The sequence below is a fragment of the Myodes glareolus genome, chromosome X (genome assembly GCF_982192425.1).
Source record: "Myodes glareolus chromosome X, mMyoGla1.1, whole genome shotgun sequence".
Lineage (NCBI taxonomy): Eukaryota > Metazoa > Chordata > Mammalia > Rodentia > Cricetidae > Myodes > Myodes glareolus.
In genome coordinates this window covers 9,016,332-9,041,433 of record NC_142053.1, presented here as the reverse complement: position 1 = coordinate 9,041,433, position 25,102 = coordinate 9,016,332, and positions in this window count along the sequence as shown.

Genomic DNA, 25,102 nt, shown 5'->3' with positions numbered 1-25,102 from the left:
TGAAGGGAGATTCAAGGAAAACATCTGCATAGACTTCCTAATGTGCTCAGCCATCATTTCCAGGTTTTTCTGCCTTGTTCTACAGACCAATAAAATCTAATTTAATGGCTTAATTAGTTTGAGTTGATTTGTAATTTGCTACCAAAAAGAATCTTGACTACTGAATCACTGTAACTGCAGCCAAAAGCAACAGCAAGTAAAGGCCTGATTTTATATTTCAGTGATAAGGAATATATATAGATATATAAATATATAAATTAGAATCTCTGGCATTATGTAAGTATAAATCAGTTTTAATGTTTTATAGTATATGATATAGCCTTAAATATGAATTAATATTTGGAAAAGTAATTATTTTAATAACCTATTTAAAAACATTAAGTTTTTTTTCTCAACTTGCTGGATATTTGTTTAAAGGAGGAGGGCCTGCTTGTTCATCACAGTTGTCTGGCTAGTTTAGCCCTGAAATTATCACACAGAAACTTTATTAATTAAAACACTCTTTGGTCCATTAGCTCTAAGTTCTTATTGGCTAACTATTACATCTTAGTTTAACCCCTTTCTATTAATCTGTGTATTGTCACATGGCAGTGGCTTACCAGCTAAGTTTTGGCAGCATATCTTACTCTGGCAGCAGATCCATGGCTTCCCTCTGATTCTGCTTTCTTCCTCCCAGAATTCAGTTCCATTTTCCCTGCCTATCAGGTAGCATAATATATTGTGACAAGAAATCTCAGGATCCTGATTTGATGTTAGATGGTGTTTGTCTGAGTTTACATTGTATCATTTTCCAAGGCTAAATAATTTCCAGGAAAAGCACTTTGGCACTGAACCTAGTTCAGCCCTTCTGTTGTTTTCTACAAAACAAGAGTAATAGTACAAACTTTGCAGGACTAATGTAAAAATTTTAAATTATATGGAAAATACTTCGTGTGTAATGATTATTATCATAAAAGGGTAAATGATTACTTTTGACTCACGGCAGCAGCAGAAAAAGTATGGGAGGCATAAAAACCCATTCAAGGAAACTATAGAAGGAGTCCGTAGAATTTAAAAATGAAGATATGAAGCTAGTTAGTATAACATAAATAATATCAGAGATAATTAAACATAATCCTGAATGGATTTATATTTGAGTTGTTAATTGGGCTATGCATTTTAATCCATGTAGCAGGTCCTTGTCTGTATCTTCAATATACTTTCTTTTAAACTCTTTAGACATAAGAATCATACAATGTATTAGGCCCAGTTCACCAATAGGAAGAAAAGCACCTGGAATTGCCTTAGTAATGCTGCCTTTTCTAAGTCTTAGACAATGTGACAATGTATCTACTTAAATTTTCTAGTTTGTTGCTGAACTTTACATGGATTTTTTGAGATCAGTTAAGATTTATGTGATGATCTAGAATTTTACATACTATTCATTCTTACTACTTATCTAATCTCTTACCTCTTGTTGAAATTCAATTTATCTATCGAAGGCTCATTTTGTTCCCTTTAACTCCAATGCTGTCAGAAATCAAGTCTGACAACGAGGCAGCGAGTTTGTCTGCCGAACTTTAAATTTCTGACTCACCCATTTGCTTTCAACCTCCAGAAATCAATTGCATATGAAATGACTAAGAGGGGTTGATTTATTATTAGGTCAATGGTAAACAGAGTTTTTACAAGCTTTAGTTTTGTCTGTGAAACAGTTCTATTATCTCTCCAGCAAATTATAGAGTTTCATGTACTGAGCAAAATGTGTATATTGTTCTCATTAAGACACTTTTACTTTTAATGAGAAATCTGGCTCAAAATAGACTACTGAATAAACTTGTTTGAACTATTTATAAAAAGTACAGATTTAAGGACACTTTAATGTATATTTATCTTTCTCCACTTGCATTCTTCCATACAGGATCAAATTTGAGATCTGTCCTGATAATGTAACAGCATACCTCTAACACAAGCTTTGTTTGTAATTTATTCTCTCAGGAAAGAATATGTCCCCACTGCTTATACTATTAACTACCCTTCTATCATCAGATAAAGTGTCTGTTTATTGTTACAAAATGGTATTTTGGTTATGATGAAAAAAAGAAAAGTCGATTGACATCTAGTCATTGGTCTAGTATGATCATTCTGTGTTAGAGTTGTTGTTTGATTGCCTGACACTCATTACTGTGCTTTGACATTTTCCTCGGGACTCAAGCACCTTAAAAATCATTTTATAGTCACAATAGATCAACACCAAAGAACACCATTCAATAAACGTGTTTGTACACTAGAAAACAAAACAAAACAAACATAGCCATTGACTTTTCCCTAAACTATCAAAGGTTCTCCTGTATAGGAAAAATAAAAGTATTTGTTGTTTGTTTTCCCCTTAAGCATAGCTTTAGTCATACTCAAGTCTGATTTCCTTCCAGACATATGCAATTCATTCAAATACACAGTCCACTTACTAATAATATTCAATAAAGATTAACGTCCTGATTCTTTAGTTCCTCCTCCAAATCAGCGCACAAATTAAAATTCTTTTCAAATAAGTCCTTTCTAAAACTTACTCTGTGTTAGTGTGTTCTTCTTGCAGGGAGTAATAAACATAACTCCTCTGGCAGATGGTGTGTCCTTGGTTGTCTTTGAGTGGAAAGCAGTGATAGAAATGGTGGTTTTACTGAGGTTCACCTGATGTACTGTGTGTTTTGTACCAAGTCCTTCAATTTAGTCATACTGTTTGTATCTGAAATTAATGCTCTGTTTGAAATGCCACAGTTCCCAAAAGTTAGTTCATTCTTAATTGAACAATGATGTTTTATTGAAGCCTTTTGGAATTGGGTTTATTTTTCCCTAAAAATAAACTCTCTTGGAGCATTTCTGCAACCTGATCACAATTGCATTATTCTTTTGTAACTTGTTTTGAAGCCTTCAAATACATTTTTAAATGTCTATCAGCTGTTCTTGTGTCGTAAATACTGTTTTTCATATGAAAAAATAAGTCCACAGTGAAAGAATGAGTTCATTTTCAATGGGCCATCATTGTCACAACTCTGGACTGAGTAACTCAGAATGTCTCCTTAGGTCCTTTGATCAAATTTCTCAAAGGTCACCTTTTTAAGTACTAAATAAGCCTTCTTCCTAAGTTTTGATTTGTATGTTCTAGAGAACAATTCTGTTTAGTTTTATCAGCCCAGACTCAGAAGACCTTATTGGCTGCTTGAATAGTGATTCTCAACCATAAGCCAAGCCTTGAATTGACTTGATCTATCAGGTTAGATGGGCAACATACTTACATGTTGCCCAATTCTCATGAAATGTTCTTTCAAGACTAAGCCTCTTACAAACTTTGAACCTACCTTGATCAAGTCATTCCTTGTAAACATAAATTGTATGCATATTTGTAACTGGAAAGATATCAACATGGACAATTTGGAATTGAAGTGACTACTTTGGGTAATTTTGCCACACAATCAAGATAGTGCATTTCAAAAGTATAATAGAAACAAAAATAAAGAAAATTTCATGATGAAACATGCAATGTTTACCTACAAGATCATTGTCCTCAATGTGAATGAAAGCCTCTACTTTTGGGACTATCAATGAGTATTGGCTTTTTAACTATATGACATGATGAAATTATTAAGGGACTAAGTTATGTCAAAAAAAGCTGTATAATCTTCTCCCCGCCCTCTCGTGTATGTATGTATATATGTAAAATTTTTTCTTTGTGAACTTCCTGCCCTGTATGCATAGTAAACTTGGGTATTATTTTACAATGACAGTTTTGTATTTGTCAGGAGCTGACTTTTTCAATTTACCTTCTTCCAGTTCCTTTATTGCCCTTACTTATAAAATGTGAAGCATAAGTTATCAAATGCCATTTTATTTGTGAGCATGTACCCTAGAGATTGTTACTTTCAACTTTCAAAATTATTCAAAGGTAAAACAAAACAAAAGAAAGTTACTAAATTATATTTTCCTTTTTAGACACTAAAAAGTATATTTAAATAATAGCTTTTTTACTGTAGATACAAGATAATTTGTAAATCTTTAAGTTTCGAGATAAAACAAGATATATGAAATAATTAAAAGCTTTTATAAAATTATTTGCCCCATGATGGTAACATTAGCATAAAAGTTTGGTTTATTCATGATTAAGGTTATTTTTCTTTGCAATTGAAATATCATCTATTTCCTATTGCAGTTTCATGAGTTAAAATTTTATCATTGGTTCTAAAACTTATTTAAATATAAAACTTATATATTCAAGATTATGTTCAATAATTATATATGGCAAATGGCATTGTTTTAAATGATTATTTTATAATATTCTAAATAACTTAAAATAATATTTTAATCCATATATATGCTGCCATATTTTATTTTTATCTATATGGATTCATAATCTGAAGTGACTGCTCATGGAAACAACAACAAAGTAATCGTGAAAATTTTCCCCTATATTTTCAGCATCTGTGGTGAAAAGATATGTTACTTTGACCAAAGATGATAATTATTATAGATTATTATTTTTCCATGTACAATAATTTGTATAAACATCTCTACTAAGCATTAGTATCAATTTTTAATTGTACACATTTATTATTTATTTATTTATATATTTATTTAATTTATGTGCATGCATACCATGGATGATATTTGAAGGTAAAGGACAACTTGTACTACTTAGTTTTCTCCTTCTACTATGTGGAATCCAGATAACAAACTGAGGTCCTAAAACCACACTTGATGGTAAGTACCTTTACCTGTTCAGCCATCTTTACAGTTCCAATTATGTACCAATTAAGTTTATGTAATATAGTCAAGAAGTAAACTTGTGTAGAATTTTCTTTAATATTTTGATAAATTAAGCTACTTTAAGGATAAAATTCAAAATATATGTTTGTTTGTAGCTACATTTTTTTCTGGGTGTGTAGGTATGTGTATGTCTGTGATTTGGTACCTAAAAGCATACACATAAAATTATGTAATAATGGATTATTTGCTAAAAATTATTGGTTTAATCATGAATGTTTTGAATCTGGAAGAGAGCAATACAACAAGAATAGAGAAAGTTTAAAACAGAAGAAAATCATATATTGGACAAAGGTCAAGGAAATACGGAAAAGAAGAAATTTAAAATACCATCTTCTAGTATATATGGACTGGTGTTATTTGACAATAGAAATGTCTTACTGTAAGATGAGCACACATTATATGGAATTTAAGAATATGAGAAAACTGAGAGTTTGTAGGCAAAACATGAATCTATCTTTCTGAATAATTGGAATAATTTTTGGAACAAAAATATAAAGTACGACAAGTGTAGGTAATGTCAAATTTACAGTATACACAACATTACTTCCTACTGATGCTTATTTAAAATATATAGTATGGCCCTTTCATATGTGTGTAGGCAGAAGTTACTTGTTCATTTCCTGGGCACCCAGACCCAAATAATCACTTAGGAGCTATATGAATTACATCTCTAGTTGGCCTATTAGATTTTGGATATTTCTAGATAGCTCATACATCTTGAATTAACCCATTTCTATTAATGTGTACATCACCAAGAGATTGTAGCCTACTGGGAAGGTTCTGGCATCTGGATACCCCAGGGCTACATCATGTCTCACTGATTCTGCCATCTTTCTCCAAACATTCAGTTTAGTTTTTTCATCTAGCTCTATTCTTCTCTGCCCCAGGTCAAAGCAGATTCTTAATTAACTAATGGTAATAAAACAAAGCATATTTATAGTATATAGAGGGGAATCCAATATCAATTCTCCTTTTCTGTTGAAATAAAAAGGAAGGTTTTAACTTTAACATAGTAAAGTTATATATAGCAAAACAAGTATCAGGCAAGATTTATAGTTATAATATTTATATATACTTTATCTTTTATTATAACTAAGGAAAACTATAATTATATCTATCTATTCTTCAACTCCATCAAAGACTCCAAAAGAATATAATATTACCTTAGTTAATGGGAAGAGCATTGTAAGCAACTTCTAAAACTCTAGAATTGTCAGACACATCTCACTGCTTGAACAGTCACCCAAAGTACTTCTGTATCATTGAGGCATCCATCTGCAGTCTATAAGCCCGTAGCATCTGGCATGCTTTTCCAAAATGCAGGAAATTTCAAAGACTGGTCCACCTATAGTGGTAATTTTTCAGTCACTTTCCTCTGTGTTTTGCAGAATGTCTGACAGACTCTTTCATGAAGCAAGAACCCTGCAGGATTAATTCACCTTTAGAAAAGTTCAGCACACATTTTTCTGTAGATCCTGCATGTCTAGTTCATACAGCACAACATCAAGAAGTCCAGACAAGAGCAGTTTCTTGCCCAAAGGGTTAACAAACTCCATACGGAGCCTATTCAATGTCCATCACCCTCTTGAAGTAGATTGGTGCTGCCAGGAGCAGTTGTGTCTCATTGTCATAAAAGGTCTTAAGTTCATAAAACACTTTAAATGCCATATTCTGTAAGTCTTTGAAAGGTTTGAAGAATTCCTACCCATCTGAAATATATCTCTGTATATCTAGAAAACCTAACTAATATGACTACAAGCTTGACTATTATAGATGACTATCTATTAACCTATATATCTTAATTATACATTACATTTTTGAGTGAGCTGCTCAAACACAATACCTTAATCAAGAGCAGAAATATACATAAAACAAAATTGACCTTAAATTTGTGTCAATAGACCAAGATCCATAACAAAGCAAAGTAATCACATCTATAGCTTATCCCCCTTTAAATGTAAATAAACAATAATTTAGAGAATTTGGGCATTGTTCTATCCTAATTGTTTTCTGCTTTATGTTGGGCAAAGTAATTTTGTGGGTTTACAGAGACCTTTAAGGGGTCTTATTTTATTGAACCACAATAGCCTGGAGAGAATCAACAGGTTCTCATCCTCTGTGTAAACAAAAGCATCACTGCTTCTTCAAATTAACATATTGTCTTGATTTCATTTTTCTATGAAGTACCTGTTCAAAAATTATTAATTTATTTTTTTTCAATTTTGTGGGGTAAAGGGTTTGGAAGTATGACCTGGAGATTCTTAGGATTTCTGCAGTATCTGTTGTTATATTCTCCTTTTAATTTCTGATTTTTTTTATTTAGGTATTCTCCCTCTGCCTTTGGTTAGTTTGGAAAAGAAAAGTGTCAGAATACAAGAATAACTCAAAAAAATCAGTATCCCTTATATATACAAATGATTATTGGGCTTGAGAAAGAAATCAGAGAAACATCCCCCTTTACAATGGCCCAAAATAATATGCAATATCTTTGGATAACTGTAGCTAAACAAATTTAGGACCTGTATGACCTTACCTTTAAGTCTGTGAAGAAAGAAATTGAAGAAGATATCAGAAAATGGAAAGATTTCCCATGTTCTTTGATAGGTAAGATCAATATTATAAAATAATATTTTTCTTTATTTATAGAGTTTTATTGAGCTCTACATTTTTCTGTGCTCCCCTCCCTGCTTCTCCCCTCCCCCTTTCAACCCTCCCCCAAGGTCCCCATACTCCCAATTTACTCAGGAGATCTTATCTTTTTCTACTTTCTACTTCCCATGTAGATTAGATCTACGTAAGTCTCCCTTAGTGTCCTCATTGTTGTCTAAGTTCTCTGGGATTGTGTTTTGTAGGCTGGTTTTCTTTGCTTTATGTTTACAAACCACCTATGAGTGATTGCATGTGATAATTGTCTTTCTGTGTCTGGGTTACCTCACTCAAAATGATGTTTTCTAGATCCACCCATTTCCTGCAAAATTCAAGATGTCGTTAATTTTTTTTTGCAGGATAGTACTCCATTGTGTAAATGTACCACATTTTCCTTATCCATTATTTGGTTGAGGGTCATTTGGGTTGTTTCCAGGTTCTAACTATGACAAACAAAGCTGCTATGAACATAGTTGAGCACATGTCCTTGTGGCACGACTGAGCATCCTTTGGATATATACCCAAAAGTGGTATTACTGGGTCTTAAGGAAGGTTGGTTCTTAATTTTCTGGGAAATCACCACACTGATATTCAAAGGGATTGTACCATCATCCATTCCCACCCACAATGCAGAAGTGTTCCTTTTCCCTATAAGCTCACCAGCATTAGTTGTCATTAGTGTTTTTGATCTTGGCCATTTTTACAGGTGTAAGATGGAATCTCAACATTGTTTTGATTTGCATTTCTCTGATGACTAAGGATGATGAATGATTCCTTAAGTTCATTCATTTTAGATTTCAGTCATTTTAGATTCCTCTGTTGAGAGTTCTCTGTTTAGGTCTGTATGCCATTTTTTAAAATTAGATTATGTGATAATTTTACCAAAATTATATACAGAATAAATGCATCAAAATCCCAACACAATTCTTCACAGAGCCCAAAAGAAAAGTACTCAAATTTATAAGAAAAAAAAAAAACAGGATAGTGAAAACAATATTGTACAATCAAGGAACGTCTAGATGCGCTACCATCCCTGACTTCAAGCTCTACTACAGAGCAATAGTAATAAAAAAAAGCTTAGTATTGGCATAAAAACAGACATGTGGAACAATATAATTGAATTGAAGACACTGACATTAATCCATACAATTATGAGCATTTGAATTTTGACAAAGAAGCCAAAACTGTATAATGGATAAAAGAAAGAATCTTCAACAAATGGTGTTGGCATAACTGGATGTTACCATGGAGAGGATTGCAAATAGATCCATATCTATCCTCATGCACAAAACTCAAGTATAAATGAAAGAAAGACTTTATCATAAATCCAGTTACACTGAATGAGATAGAAAGAAAGTGGGTCTTTGAATGCATTGGCACAGAAAAATACTTTCTAAACATAACATCAATAAGCAGCTGGGACGAACAAGTGGCTTGCTGCTACAGTGTATAGAATGGGAAAAGTCTTCACCAACCTCATATCTGACAGAGATCTACAAAACATATAAAGAACTCCAGAAACTATATATTAAAATTCCAAATAATCCAATTAAAATGTGTAGAGATCTAAACAGATAATTCTAAACAAAAGAATCTCAAATGGTCAAAGGCATTTAAGGAAGTGCTCAGCATTCTTAGTCATAAGGGAAATGCTAATCAAAATGACTCTGAGATACCATTTTACACCTTTTAGAATTTCTAAGATCAAAAACATTAATGACATCATATGTTTGGAGTAAGGATAACATTCCTCCCACTGCTGGTGAGAGTACAAACTTGTACAACCACTTTGTGAATCAATATGGCAGTTTCTCAGGAAATTGGGGCTCAATATACCTCAAAACTCAGTGATACCACTCTTGGTTATACAAACAAAAGATGTGACAATCTACTACAATGGCACTTTCTCAACTATGTTCATAACAGCATTATTCAGAACCTGAAAGTGACCTACATGCCCCTCAACTGAAGAATGAGTAAAGAAAATGTGGTACATTTACACAAAGGAGTATTACTCAGCTATAAAAAACAATGATATTATTAAATTTTTAGGCAGGTGGATTGAACTAGAAAAAAATGTGTCATGTTTCTTTTGGCTTTTTTGCAGGGCTTACCACCCAGCTCCCAAGTAAATCACACACAGAGATTTATTCTTAGTTATGAATGTCCAGCCTTAGCTTGACTTGTTTCTTTTCAGCTTTCATTTAGCTTTGCAATTTTTTTTGCCTATATGAACAGCAATCACATTGAGCTTTACTACCAGACAATGTCTGATTCATTTATTTATTTGAATATGTATTTTCTGAGTGTCCACTGTGTCCCAAGCACTATTATGGGTTTTATGGAAAAGTAACAAATGAAAGACAATTATTTCTACGTTCTCTTTAAGGTAATTGTCTACTTAGTTGTCACAGATATTACATAATTGTAGCCCAATTAATAAAACCTAGAGACAGAAATTGGTGTTCAACCTGGAGGTCAGAAAAACAAAATAGCCAGCCACTGGTTCTACCTCAGTCTGAAGTGACAATCATGCTTCCAGGAATCTCAGAATGAGACTGTGAATGAGAGCTGTCTCCTTCTGTCTTATATTTCTCTCTAGTGCTTAGGTTAAAGGCATGCACCACTACCACCCGTTTTCTATGGCACACTTGTGTGGCTACACGATTCAAAGTATGTGTCACCACTGCTTGTTCTGTAAAATGTAACGCTGACCAGGGGGGTTGTATTACTCTCTGATTTTCAGGAAAGATTTATATACAAATGAAATATCACCACACACAATAATAAAATGTGTTGTATAGGCCACCGTGGTAACTATAATGTAACCTAAGTGAGATGGTTGGTTGTGAGTTATGTTATTTTTCAAAGCATTGCTCTGGCTTTTGTAGTAGAGCATACTGAAGGACAGTAACAAGGACATCAATGAGGTTGTTATGGTATTTATTCTAATGACAAGTTATTTCCCAGAAATATTTCTATCCTCCCTATATTTTCAAGATAGATCCCATAGTGTTTTCTGAAAATTTGTGAATGAGGCACAAGAGAAATGAGAATCAAAACCAGCTGAGGTCTTATTAGTCAGAAGAAAGAATTATGTCTACTGCAGTTAGTTTAGGTTCCATATCTTGGTGCCTATAAGACATCCAAGGAAGACTGGTCACAGAATTCTGAATGTGTCTGAGTTGTTGTTCTTACTATATATTTAATGTATATATGCCTCATGAAATATTTGGGGCAAAATTATACTGAAAATTATTATTTGTCTGAAATTCATGTTTAACCAGATAAGTTATATTTTTATTTGATAAGTGTAACCAATCTACAATGATTCGTTTTGTGAGCACCAATGAACTTCGAAACTACATAAATAATTTGTTGGAAAATTCCTATACTCGGATTATTGCATATTTTTTGTGTGAACTATTCATTTTAATAACACTGCTGGGCTACCATCTGAAAGTGAGACAGCAGACATATTCATTTGTCTCTTTTTGCCATGTTGAAAATTAAATATCAATTAATTCTAAGTATGCACTGGGTACCAGATCTAACTTGACTTTAATTTCCAACTATTTACTACTACTATCTCCCCCAGAGTTAGGTATCAGTGCTTCCTGTGCTGCCATTTGAACAGATAAAAAGCTCAGCAGCAGAGAAGGGAGGTAATTTTTTTTTCTAGTGAAGAGGCAATGAGGGAGGAAACCTGCAGTTCTACCACAGCAGATTCAACTACAACCCCACAACTCTCAGACGCTGTTTTGTCTGACATACATGCTCAGTGAAGTAGGCATACAGCAATGTCATATTATTCTATACAAAGAATCAGTGATCTCCTTAGCCCAGGTTAAGGATGTTAGCAGTCCTCTCTTCTCCTTAAAGTTAAGGTCAGTGTCAGGTACCTGAAATGTTTGATTCATTCAACTAAAGTTTCTAAATATGAAACCAGCTTTTTGTTGTCTGACAATCAGTCGCAGTAAAACAAGATATTATTCCAGTATTCATTTTGGCTCCACTAATAAATAAAGATATAAAACACATGTTTGGAAGTGGTGGTTTTATCCTCAGTAGGTTGTTTCCTCCTAACTAGAATATAACCTTTGAGCACAGAAGTCCCAGGAAGAAACCTGTCTAGTCTCTAATTTTTCAGGAAGGCCCCAATGGAAGCATTTCAAATCCAGGTTTTCAGGTAGAGGACATATTAAATCCATCTTAAATATGTTAGAATTGCATAGTCCTGCCTTTGTGATAACCTTTTTTATTAGCTGCACTAGATTCTCTTGGCTGTTATATCAAGTAGCAGTGAAAAAATACATGTAAGAGTCACATACCTTTAGCAATCACTTATTAGGTCCACAACTATTCAACCACAGTCCTATTCGACACACTAAGTTTTGAATTTGGATGGTGGCAAAGACAAAGGAAAGCATTTAGCCATAGGACATTCAGTTTATTATACCATTCCCCCAGATTCCCTCCCTCAGGCTGCAAACAAGTGATCTGTCTTTGATCCCCTTTTACCATTCAAGCTTCATGTTTTATCAATTCTTGCCTGGATGAATAAAATAGTCCTTGCTTTAAAAAGCAAGTGTCTTCAATTTGTTTTAAGAGAATGCCTCACTCTCCAATTATTGGCCTCAGCACAAAGAATGAGATTAGTTTGCATTACACACCATAGGATCCACAGTTTATCCGAAGGATTTTGAAAAAGTGCTGTTCGGGCATAGTTCCAAAATCAAAAGTGTCACAATTGCATGCTCCCAGGCGCTTCATTTGCTCTGAAATGTAAGCAGTAGTGTGGAATTGTGCCCTGGGAGAGAAAAATGCTAGACTGTGGCTCATGTGTAGCAATGCTAGGACTCAGGCAATGAGTCCAAACAGAGCCCCACTCATACTTCTCTGCAAACTGCCTCAGCTGAGAGTCTGAGAAATTCTCAGATGTATCCCATGAATCCCTTTAACTGTTGTACTTCAGTCATGTGGCTTTTGTGTTCGTGATTTTTTCATTGACCCAGAAATAGGCACTATACAAATCAGGCTGTTTTGTTTCACAGAACAAAATATATCTTTGAAATTTAGATTATCACCAGTATACCTATAAGAAATAAATTAAATGGCAAACATTGAAGACTGAGAGGTCTGAAACAGAAAATCTTAGACTATAAATACTATGCATTTTTTAAAGAACTGTCATTTATTCTGGAAAACACCCTTGTTTTGCGTCCTTTAATATTTACCCTATGGAAAATGCTAGTCAGTGAATGAACTGTTTAATATTACCTGTATAAACCCTCACTTGACTCATACAAAACAATGGGTATTTCAATCTTTTTGTTTGTTTGTTTCCTAGAGGGCTACAGATTACTAAATAGCTCTATACATTCAATGATTTAGAGTTTCCTGTGAGTAGCTGATGCTCACAAAAAGACATTGAGTGCAAGTATTCCTCTGAATTGCTAATTCATCTCTGTGTTTCTTTAGAGTGTTTTTGATGATATTCAATTTAAAGGATACCCTGACAAACACACTGCAATTTATATTTTTTCAAATACTGGAGATATATTGTTTATGATAAATCAATATGGAAATTCTTTATCCCTGGTATATACTATTTGTCAATAATATTTTAATAAAAATTCTTACCTAGATTTTCATTACACTTGAGAAATTACCAAAGGTTGTTTTAGAGTCCTAATAGAGCTATGTGTGAACTTTTCAAGAACAAGTCAGACACCTCTTCCTGCCACTTTATGCATAAATTATCCTATCAAAGAGCTGGTATTTATTCTGAGCTCTTTGAAATTCTAATCACTTGTAAACACCTCCCCAGGGCAGTTGTCTTTTGAAATTTGGATTACTTACAATTGGCTATTCATCAGTATGGAAATATACAATGTGGAATGCCACCAATTTAGCAAGCCTTAAAGATTCATTGTTCTATTTTATTTAATGGAAATTTAAACATTGGATAATGATTTTTAAAATAACTCTGCAAGTTTCCTTATCTTCCTATTATCATTCTTTCTAATATTGTCTCGGCATGTTGGATAGTTTTTTTTTTTTAAACAGATGTGTTTTCCATGAAACTTACATTGAAAACTTTCTAAAATGCTATTAAGTGAATTTCACTGGCTCTTCTCTATTAGGAGGGTGAGTGCACAAGGACAGAAAGGAAGAAAAAAAAACACCTGCACACTCATGTGCACACACATACTTCTTATTCTTAAAAATGTCTAGACGAGGCTTTTAGACTTAACTGTCATCAAACCTATATTTCATTAATGCTCTTTAAGTACATTCTTTTTCATCTCTGTCTTGATTTCATCTTATAGTTTTGGTGCTGGCCCTGTATGTAAATTATAACCATCTCTATTTTGTTACTTGGTAAAGAAGTAAATTTTCAATTACTCCATTTATCCAGGATGTTCATAGGAAATAATCAGAAAATCCTTCAGTTACAATGAACCTCATGTTACTCCCCGATTATACCATGGGTATTTTTTTATGTTTTAGCTCAACTATCATCATCCATATTTCCATAGGCTCTCATTATGTGGAATTATTTATTCAACAAATTAATGCATTGGTCAGTTTTTGAAAGAACTTCCTTTATCACTCCAACTTCCATATAATTGACTTGTTTTGCCAGAAAGCTGTATTGCAGACATTTTAATGGGCATACTCTTTTTTTAAAAATGAGTTTCCATTGATTATAAGTAGGAGGCAACAGTTACATTAAAAAGCCAAGGTCTTGTTCATGCCTTTGTTTATTTACAGAATGACCCCAAAGTACCTTCCCAGTCTTGTCTTCCTCTGACCACCAAGAGAATTCCCCTTATTGGAATTTTAAGTATATGCTTGTATCTACTACACTCATCTTTTTTTTTTTCATTCCATTTTAGCTCTATCATTTGTAAATGGTCAGATTCATTTCTGATCTCTGGGACCAGCCTGTTTAAACCATTTTATCATAGCTATCCTTCTTCTTTGCTCTCTTTATCCTATGAAGTGAGTATCTAATGTATCTCTGATCTTTATTAGGAATTTTGAAATGTTATTTTTACTACTTAGTTATGTATGTACACCTCACATTTAGTGTAGAATTGTTATGACCCCATAACAAGAATTGTGATGTGGGATTTCCCTCTGTTTTCTGTGATTATCATTAATAAATAAAGAAACTGCTTTCAGCCTATAGATAAGCAGGGTGGGGCTGAGCAGAGCTATGTGGGGAGAACTGGACTGAATGCTGGGAGAAAGAAGGGCAAAATCATGTAGAAGCCATGCAGCCCCCCTGGAGCCAGATTGAACTTTAGTAGGTAAGCCACAGCCACGTGGCGATACACAGATTAATAGAAATGGTTTAAATTAAGTTGTAAGAGTTAGTTAAAAAGAAGCTAGAGATAATGGGTCAAACAGTGATTTAACTAATATGGTTTTTGTGTGATTATTTTGGTTTTGGGTGGCTGGGACAAACAAGTGGCCTCCCTCCTACAGAATTGTACTTGATATTTCCTAATGTTCAGAAACTATAGGACACATGTGTTTGATTAGGATAACTAATTTTAACTATTTATATGAAAATAAAGAGAAGAGATTAAGATTATAGTATGTTTTCAATGCAATATGATGTTTTTCTTTGAGTAAATGCATGTATATATGAATATATATTTGCCATTATGTATGAATATAAAATATTTTAAAGTATTGATATATAGCTATCAATTTCATTATTCAGATATGTGGGGGAGCCTTCATTAATTGTTTTCTGTTTTGACTTCATCTTAATCTCAAGAGATAGCAAGCGTTATTTTTTACTTTTCTGGCCTCTTTAAATATTTCTGCTCCTTTAAATATGAATATATTGAATGAATTTTTAAAAATATAGTCCCAAGATTTTCTTTATTTTCTTTAAGGAATTTAGAACACATCTACTTATTCCACTGATTTTAACCTACCTAATATTCATTTTAGTTTCATCTGGGATTAAAAAAATATTGATTTTGTTGAGCTATACATTTTTCTCTGCTCCCCTCCTATCCTCTCCCCTCCTGTTCTACTCTCTGCTATGGTTCCCATGCTCCCAATTTACTCAGGAGATCATGTCTTTTTCTACTTTCCATATAGAATAGATCCATGTATGTCTCTCTTAGGGTCCTCATTATTTTCTATGTTCTCTGTGATAGTGAATTGCAGGCTGGTTTTCTTTGCTTTATGTTAAATGTCACTTATGAGTGATTACATATGATATTTGTCTTTTCTGGGTCTGGGTTACCTCACTCAATATGATATTTTCTAAATCCATCAATTTGCTGCAAATTTCAAGATCTCATTATTTTTTTCTTCTGTGTAGGACTTCATTGTGCAAATGCAGCACATTATCCATAACTGTTTTTCAATTGAGGGGCATTTAGGTTGTTTCCAGGTTCTGGCTATGACAAACAATGCTGCTATGAAATTAACCATCAAAAGAACAAATGGAATACAGCCCTAAACAGAGAAATCTCAACAGAGGAATCTAAAATGGTTGAAAGACACTTAAGAAAATGCTCAACATCCTAAGCCATCAGAGAAATACAAATCAAAACTACTCTGAGATTCCATCTTACACCTGTAAGAATTGCTAAAATCAAAAACACTGATGACAACTCATGCTAGAGAGGATGTGGGGTAAAAGGAACACTCCTTATTGCTGGTGGGAGTGTGCACTGATATAGCCCCTTTGAGTATTAGTATGGTGCTTTCTTAAATAATTAGGAAACAACCTACTTCAAGTCCCCTCAATACCACTTTTGGGTATATGCCCAAAGGATGCTCAATCATACCACAAGGACATGTGCTCAACTATGTTCATCTGGCACTTTTATTACTAATTTAAGTCTGTGTCATGACCCATAAGTTGTAATTTATTTGTGGTTTGTTTGATTGGCTTAGTTCAAAAACTTCTTTTTAAAAACATTTTAATTGCATTTATTTTTATTAATTAAATTCATTTATTTTGCATCCTGGCCACAGACTCCCATCCTTCCTTTCCTTCCATTCTTTCTTCCATGTTCCAATGCCCCCATCTACTTCCTCCATTTCTGTTCAGAAAGCACCAGGCTTCCCATGGATAACAACAAAACATGGCATATCAAGTAAGACTAAGCACCTTTCCCTGTATTAAGGCTGGGCAAAGCTAACCATTATGGTGAATAGGTTCCCAAAAGCCAGCCAAAATGTTAGGGACAGTCCCTGTTCCCATTGTTAAGAGTCTCGAAAATAGACCAAGCTACACAACTGCCACATATATGTAGAGGGAGTAGGTCAGTAAATGCAGGCTCCCTGGTTGTCAGTTAAGACTCTGAGCTATTATGAGCTAGCTACTATAAACCTAAGAGTGGGTTTTGTTGTGTTGTCCTTTACCCCTCTGGCTCATACAATCCTTCCTTCCTCACTTCAGCACTAAAGCTTGTGGGTCTTTGCATCTTTCAACAGTTACTGAATGAAGTCTCTGATGACTATTCTGGTAGTAACCAATTTATGAGTATAGCAGCATATCATTAGCATTCTCAGAGACAAATTATGGGGCTTTGAAAAACACCATTATGATGCTTTCCACCAACAAGGGAAGAGTCCATTGTTGTTAGGAGTGCAAATTTGTATGCCACTTTGGAAATCAATATGGGTAATTGATCTACCTCAAGACCCAGGTATACCACTCTTGAGCATATACCCAAAGGATACTCAATCAAACCTATACAAAGACACTTGTTAAATTATGTTCATGGCACCTTTTTTTTTGTAATAGCCAGAATCTCTAAACAATCTAGATGTCCCTCAACTAAAGAATGGATAAAGAAAATGTGGTATATTTAAACAATAGAGTATTACTTGGCTATTAAAAACAATGACATCATGAAACTTGAAGGTGAATGGATGGAACTAGAAAAAAATTATCTTGAGTGAGGCAAACCAGATCCAGAAAGAAAAACACTGTGCATACTCACTCATAAGTTGCTGCAGGAGCTCCTTGCTCTTCTTCAGCAAATAGACTTTACGATACCAGCCCACTTGGGTGTGGTCTCAGTTGCTTTAAAAAGCAGCAGTAGCCTTGCACTCGCTCTTGCTTCTGGCTCAACTTCCAGTTACTAGATTCCTTTCCTGATTGTGCAGAGGGCTGTTTTCTGGGATGGTGATCTGTGAGTTTTTTCCCTTTAAATAAGTAACCATTCTATTAATCATAATTCCAAACTGATGTGGGATTGTTTGTGACTTATGCCTTCATCTGGCACCCAATGTTTGGTTTTAGAACCCCCCTTCCCCCAGCCCGGCTGCCTGCTGCCAGCTCAACTTGGCATGAACCCTCCCTCAGCCCCGGCCTGTGCCTTGTGTGTGGAACCAACAGTTCAATATGCAGTGGTTTTTCTTGCTATAATTCTTTATATTTTCTCTTTAGACACCTTGGATTGGCTTCAAGTCCCCACGTACCCTAACGTTTGCCTCCCCACGTGGACTTAAACTCCATGCCTTCCGGGCTCCACAGGCCCAGACAGTCTCTGCCCACTTGGTTTGCTCTTTTCTGAGTGGTTTTTAAATCTCCCTTTCAAGCACAGTGCTTAAGTGGCGTGAATCAGAGCACAAGTGGTTATCAAAAGCTGCAACCCCTAGGGGTGACTCTGTCATGAGGAGACATATGTGGCTTCTGGGTAGCTCTTCTCTACCCCTGGATTCTGGGTTTCTGGTTTCATGTATGGGGTTGATTTAAATATATTTACTTTGTTGAGCAACTCATATTTCCCAGTTTTTAACAAATACTAAGGCAGACACTGAAACAGAACCCCATTTCCATCATCTTTGCAGTGGTTCTAATCGTGAATCAGCAACAGCGTCACCTGTTGGAGAATAAGAAATATGACAGTTTTCATTTCCAATGCAAATTTTACTGCTTTCTTTACTAATTCAATGGATTATATCATGTGAGGTTTAAATAACTATGGGGATACCTCAATTTACTGGTTACTAGGTTTCAGTTTTTCATATTCTATCATTAAAGAAGAATATGGCACTTCTAAGAACGATACCATCTTTTTGTACTAATAATGAATGGCTAGTTGAAAGGATTAAAATTATTGAAAATCAGAGGTTATCTGAACAAGTGGATACTATGATTAGCAAAATTGACTTCATATCCAAGGGTACTAGGAAGTTACCTAAAAGGGTTCAGGCTGTTGAATTTGACGTTCAGAAGTTATCACAAAGTTTTGAAAAGGGAACAGACAGAATGTACTTCCAGGATGGCAATCTATATGATATCCAAGAAAAGTTCAAGGAGAATATGTTATCTTTGAAGGGAAACATTAAAATGGTGGAATCACAGGTGCAGAATGGGTACCAAAAAATTGATATCTCAGTGAAATCACTAGAAACATGCAGGTCAGGAGATTCAGGCTTTAAGAAAGACAATGATAAAAAGATTTGAAACGATTGAAGAAATTATTGGAGCTGGTGAATAGAGTAAGAAGGCACAAGGATAGGATACAACGTCACTACCAGCTGTCAGAACTGGTTTGCCCAGAGTTTTTGCATCATACCCTGTAATTTACTCTGACAAAGCGTCAACTTCTAAAGTCTCAAAGGTAGTCAAAGAAGGTAGATGAACACCAATAGGAATGAATGACATAAAAGCAATTTAGCAAGCTTTCGTTAATTATGGCTTGCACTCTGCATTTGTTAAGGAAATTATAAGGACTTTGGCTACTAATGCCAGAGCTACTCCCCATGATTTCTCACAGTTAGTGTCTGCAGTATTAGATGATGGACCTTACTTGATGTTTGGAATTTATTTCAGAGAAGAATCCAAACATAAGGAAGAGCAAGGAAGAGCAAAAAGTGTGGAGGTTTCCCAAGAACAAATTATTGGTGTAGGGGAGTATGCTGATCCACAGGTCCAAGCTCTTTATGGCGAAGAAGTATTGTCCCTATGTCACAAAGCAGCCTTGAATGCTTGGGATTGGATAGAAGATCTAGGGGAAAGGGTCGAATCATATACCAGGGTTAGGCAGGGACAGAGAGAATACTTTACTGACTTTTTGAAAAGATTAATTAAGGCTCTGCAAATAGGAGTAACAGACCCAGAAACTAGACAAATAATCCTTGAATCTCTGGCTTTTGAAAATGCAAACTTAGAATGTAAAAAGATAATTGGGCTTTCAAGGTCTAGATCAGCACCAATGGATGAATGGATTCAGCATACGAGGAATGTTGAGACGTTTGGCTATAATGATGAATCTTGGGTAGGAGAAGCAATTTCCAAAGCATTGAGGAGACATCAAACTGCCAGGTGTTTTAATTGTGGTAAATTAGAACATCTGAAAAGGGATTGCAGGCAAGGAATTTCAAGGAATAATATCTCCTCTGGGAATGACAAAAATAAGAGACCTCAGCCTTCAGGTATATGTAGGAGATGTGGTAAAGGCCGACATTGGACCAACGAATGCAGGTCAAGAACAGACAGAATAGGCAATCCAATACTATTGGAAAACCCCTTGAGGGGCCTCTCGCAGGCCCCCAAGCTAAAAGTGGCCCAGTCATTCCCAGTTACAGTGGAGAATGTGTCTCACCAAAAAAAAATTTAAAAACTCCAATGTCTGCTGTAAAAAGAAATACCGGTCTAAATAATGGGTTAAATGTGGAGGATGAGTCAAAAAATGCAGTAGGACAGAGTAAACATATATTTTGGCAGGCTTCTATTAACTGTCAAAGACCAAAGTTAAGAGTCTATATAAATGGCATTTTTATTGAAGGCTTATTAGACACAGGTGCAGATGTAAGTATCATTCGTCTAGAATCTTGGCGACCAAATTGGCCTCTTCAAGAGGTAGATTTTCAGTTCCTGGGAATTAGAACCCTATCTCGTGTAAACAAAGCACAAGATGGGTGAATGCATAGGGCCTGAAGGCAAATAGGAGTACTAAGGCCATATATAGCCAATATTGTAAAAAAAATTATGGGGTTTTGACCTGCTACAGCAATAGAATAACCAGATTAACATTCCTGTACTCCCAGGAACTCATAATTCTGGAAAGGATATAATGAGGTCTTATGGGAAAATGTCACCAATCATTCAGACTGTACAAGAACATGCAGCAACTAACAAACCTTTAGAGGTACCAACAGCCCCAGCTTTAAAATGGTTAACTGAGAAGCCAATAAGGATCAAGGAGTGGCCTCGAGCTGAAGATAGATTACAGGCATTGTAACAGCTGGTACAAGAGCAACTATATGCTCACCATATTGAAGAATTAACTAGGCCTTGGAATTCTTCTGTGTTTGTTGTAAAAAAAGAAATCGGGTAAATGGAGAATGGTGACAGATCTAAGAGCTGTCAACAAGGTAATTCAACCTATGGGTCCTTTACAATCTGGAATTCCTTTGCTTTCTCTATTACCAAAATGATGACCTCTTATAGTTATTGATTTGAAAAATTATTTTTTCACTATACCTTTACAAGAAAAGGATAGAGAAAAATTTGCCTTCACAATGCCTACTTATGATAATTCTCAGCCTACTAGAAGATATCAATGGACTATTCTCCCACACAGGATTCTCAATATTCCCACATTGTGCCACTATTTTGTAAGTCAGCCATTGGAAATAATACATAAGATATTTTCTGAGTCTGTAATGTACCATTACATGGATGACATTTTGTTATCTGATTCAAATAAAGATATTTTAGAAAGGATATTTGAAGAAGTAAAGAAAGTCTTGCCTAAATGGGGATTGCAAAATTCTCCTGAAAAGATTCAAAGAGGAGATTCTGTTAATTACCTAGGCTACAGAATAGGTTGACATAAAATTAGGACATAAAAGGCACAAATTAGGAGAGACCAGTTATGGACTCTTAATGACTTTCAAAGATTGTTAGGAGACATTTCCAGTCTATTACCAGCTGTTGGAATAACATTTGATCTAATAGATCATTTAAACAAAACCTTAAATGGAGATACAGATTTGAATAGTCCCAGAGAATTAACAGCTGAAGCAGAAAAGGAATTGACAATGGTTGAGGAAAAATTATGGGATAGGGTGAACACAAATCTTAGTTGTATCCTAGTCATATTGCCTTCCTACAGGGATTTTAAGGCAGAGGCAAGATATTATTTTAGAATGGAAATTTATACCACACAAGCCAAGTAAAAATTAAAAAACTTATGTGGAAAAAGTCTCTGAATTAGTTACAAAAGGTAAACTGAGACTTTGTCAACAAGCAGGTATAGACCCAGCAGAAATTATAATGCCTTTTTCTACTGATGAAATAAAGTTATGGCTATGTTCTACTTTATGTAATTTGGTAATTTAAAATATGTGCACCACACCATAGACACATATTCAGGTTTTCAATGCTCTGAGCTCAAAAAAACCTGATTTGGTAATCACATATTTATTAGAAGCTATGGCCATCATGGGTATACCTGCACAAATAAAGACAGACAATGGTCCAGCATATGTATCTAAAAAAATGAAACGCTTTTTTGCTTATTATAATATAAAGCACATTACAGGTATACCAAAAAATCCTACAGGCCAGGCAGTTATAGAAAGTTCCTATCATACTATAAAGGATATGCTGAACAAACAGAAAGGGATAGAAAATACCCCCAGAAATAAACTGCATAATGCTTTATTAACCTTGAATTTTCCTAATGCTAATGAGAAAGGAACAACAGCAGCAGAGAGGCATTGGATAATGGAAAAATTTCTGAATTGAATCAACCAGTATATTTCAAGGATGTGTTTACTTGAAAATGGAAACCAGGAGATGTACTACATTGGAGAAGGGTTTTTGCTCTTGTTTCCACAGGAGATGAAAAAATATAGATATCATCAAAATTAATAAAGATTCGCTTTGAAAAGGAGAAACCTATTGAAACAGAGAAATGACAGCTCATCCACACTGGTGATAACCATACAGGTGGTAAGAAAAGCATTTTGGATGGTTGTAGGAGCCTGTTCTTGTTGTTGCAGGAAAATACTCATCTTCAAATATTCAAGAAACCCTTAATGTTTAAATGATGACAGGTAGAAAAATAACTAACCAATAAGGATCATCAAGAAAATCAAATATGGTTCGTAAGTATAAATGATACAATTATATATATATATATATATATATATATATATATATATATATTTGTGTGTGTGTATGTGTGTGTGTGTGTGTGTGTATGAATATATAGAGCTGGTTTTAGAGTTGGACAACGACTCTGTCCTTCTTTAAATCCAGGTATGATGTTAAAAGAAAAAACCCAGAGTTTCTATCTCATGTCAAGAGCCATTTAATGTGAGACAGAAAGAAAAAAAATTTAGAAAACATCTTTATTTTTCTTCATATCTATTTTTGTCTTTATCATACCTTTCATTGAATATATATGTCTGTATATGTCTATATAAATAATGTTTAAGTTTTCCACAATGAGCAATGAATTTTCCTGCAGTAATTATTGAAGTTTCCAGGAAGAAGATAGGGCCCCATTACAACAACTCCACCTAGTTGATATGATGTCTTGATTCTGATAGCGCTACTACAAGGCCTGTTTTGGCTATCAGCTGCACAAGACAGTTCCAACTTGGTTAGCTGAAATGGTGCACATCTTTTACAACATTGTGGCCAGATCTCCACAAAATACTCAGAGACTATTTGCAATCTTAACAGACATTAATCTTGAAATATAACCATAATTTTGCTTTCACAGGATCCCCCAGAGAGACGTCGCCCCCATGACAGCTGGAAGTAATTCTAGAGGACAACATCCCCTCTCCCAGTAAAGTTTGTCCTAGGTTTAGGGACATCATTTAGGGGTTGATTATAATTAGTATACGTTTGAGGGTTGGGGGAGGAATTTTTAAGCTCAGGGATTTTTTTTGAAAAAAAATAGGGGAAAATTGGATGATGGGTTAATAGATTGCTATTTGTGTGTTATTGTTTATAGATAATTACATTGGCATAGTTTTTTGTATATGGATACAAAATTATTGTATGCATGCATGCTTCTACCTTTGTTTAAAACATGTCTTATGCATATATATATATATATATATATATATATATATATTTACCACATTGCAGTGTGCATTTCTACCTCTGATTAAGATACTTATATTGTTTATGTATTGATATATATATTTACCATATTGCAATGTATACTTGTACATTGTTTTCATTTGGAGGTCATTGTCCTCATTTATTGCACTGTTGTTTATTCTCTTACTCTTTAAGTTACATAGGTATTAAGAATTTTAGATCAATAGTCATCTATGTTTGTCATGTTTACAGTTAGACTAATCAGGTTCTTTAGATACATAGAGATTATATTCTGTATAAATAAGCTTCAACCTGTCAAAGAGCTGTAGAAAATGGCATTTAATTTAATCTTAGAATTCCGTGGTAGTGAGACACAATTTCTCCTGGCAACACTGATCTATTCCCAAGAGATTGTTGAGCACCAAAGACAACTTGAAGCTTGTCTTCTTGGCAAAGCCGGCCTCTGGGCAAGGAATGGCCCATACCTCAACTACTGACAAAATACATAGTACTCAAAAATTTATAAGCAGAACTGTCAGATCTTGCCAAGACAGGGTAAGACTGTTTTGAAAAATTTCTTGCCTGTTAAAAATAATCTGTCAGTTATTCTAGGCCTTAGCCAAAGTCAGTTGCTTCAACACTACAAACATGAATTTGGGTGATTGCTCAGGTAGCCAATAGTCTCTGTGATTTGTTGCATGTTTTGGAAGTTGTTTGAGTGTACTTCCTAATTACTCAGGTAACATTATTTCCCTTCTCAGATCTTAGATGAGGTTGAAGACTATATAAATGTAGTTACTTTCCTCTCATGACTTGACCTAGTTATTTATTGTACAAGACTTAAGTTAGTTAGAATAGGATATTTGTTCTTATTGTATATAATTTCATTGTAGGTTTAGAACTCTCTTCCTTAAATAAAAGGGGAAGGTGTTGCAGGAGCTCCTTCCGCTCTTTCATCCAATAGACTTTAAGATACCTGCCCACTTGGGTGTGGTCTCATTTACTTTAAAAAGTAGCGGTAGCTGTGTGTTTACTCTATTGCTTCCAACTCTGCTTATGGCTACTAGACTCCTTTTCTGATCATGCAGAGGACTATTGTCTGGGACAGTGATCTGTAAGTTTTTTCTCTTTAAATAAATAACAATTCTATTAACATAATTCCAAATTGGTGTGGGGGATTGTTTGTGACTTATGCCTTCAGTAAGTGGATTTTAGACATAAAGCAAAGGATAACCATGGTACATCCACAGATCCAGAGAGGCTAGGTAACAAAGAGGGGCCTAGGAAGAACACTTGGATTTCCATGGGAAGGGGAAATATGATAGATCTGGGTAGACTGGGAGCAGGTGGGGATAGAAACATGAAGGATCAGGTTGTGGGTGGATGGAAGGGGAGTACTGAAAGAGATAACTGGAAAGCAGAACATTTCTGGTTCAGGTAGAAACTTGGTGCATACTAACTTCTTGGATTTAACTGTAGGGACTGGGATACCAACCCAACCACATAACCTCAGATTTCTGTTATGTCTATGAGACGTGCTGGGATAAAGGGAAGGGTACAGAGATTTTTGTAGTGACCAACCAATGACTA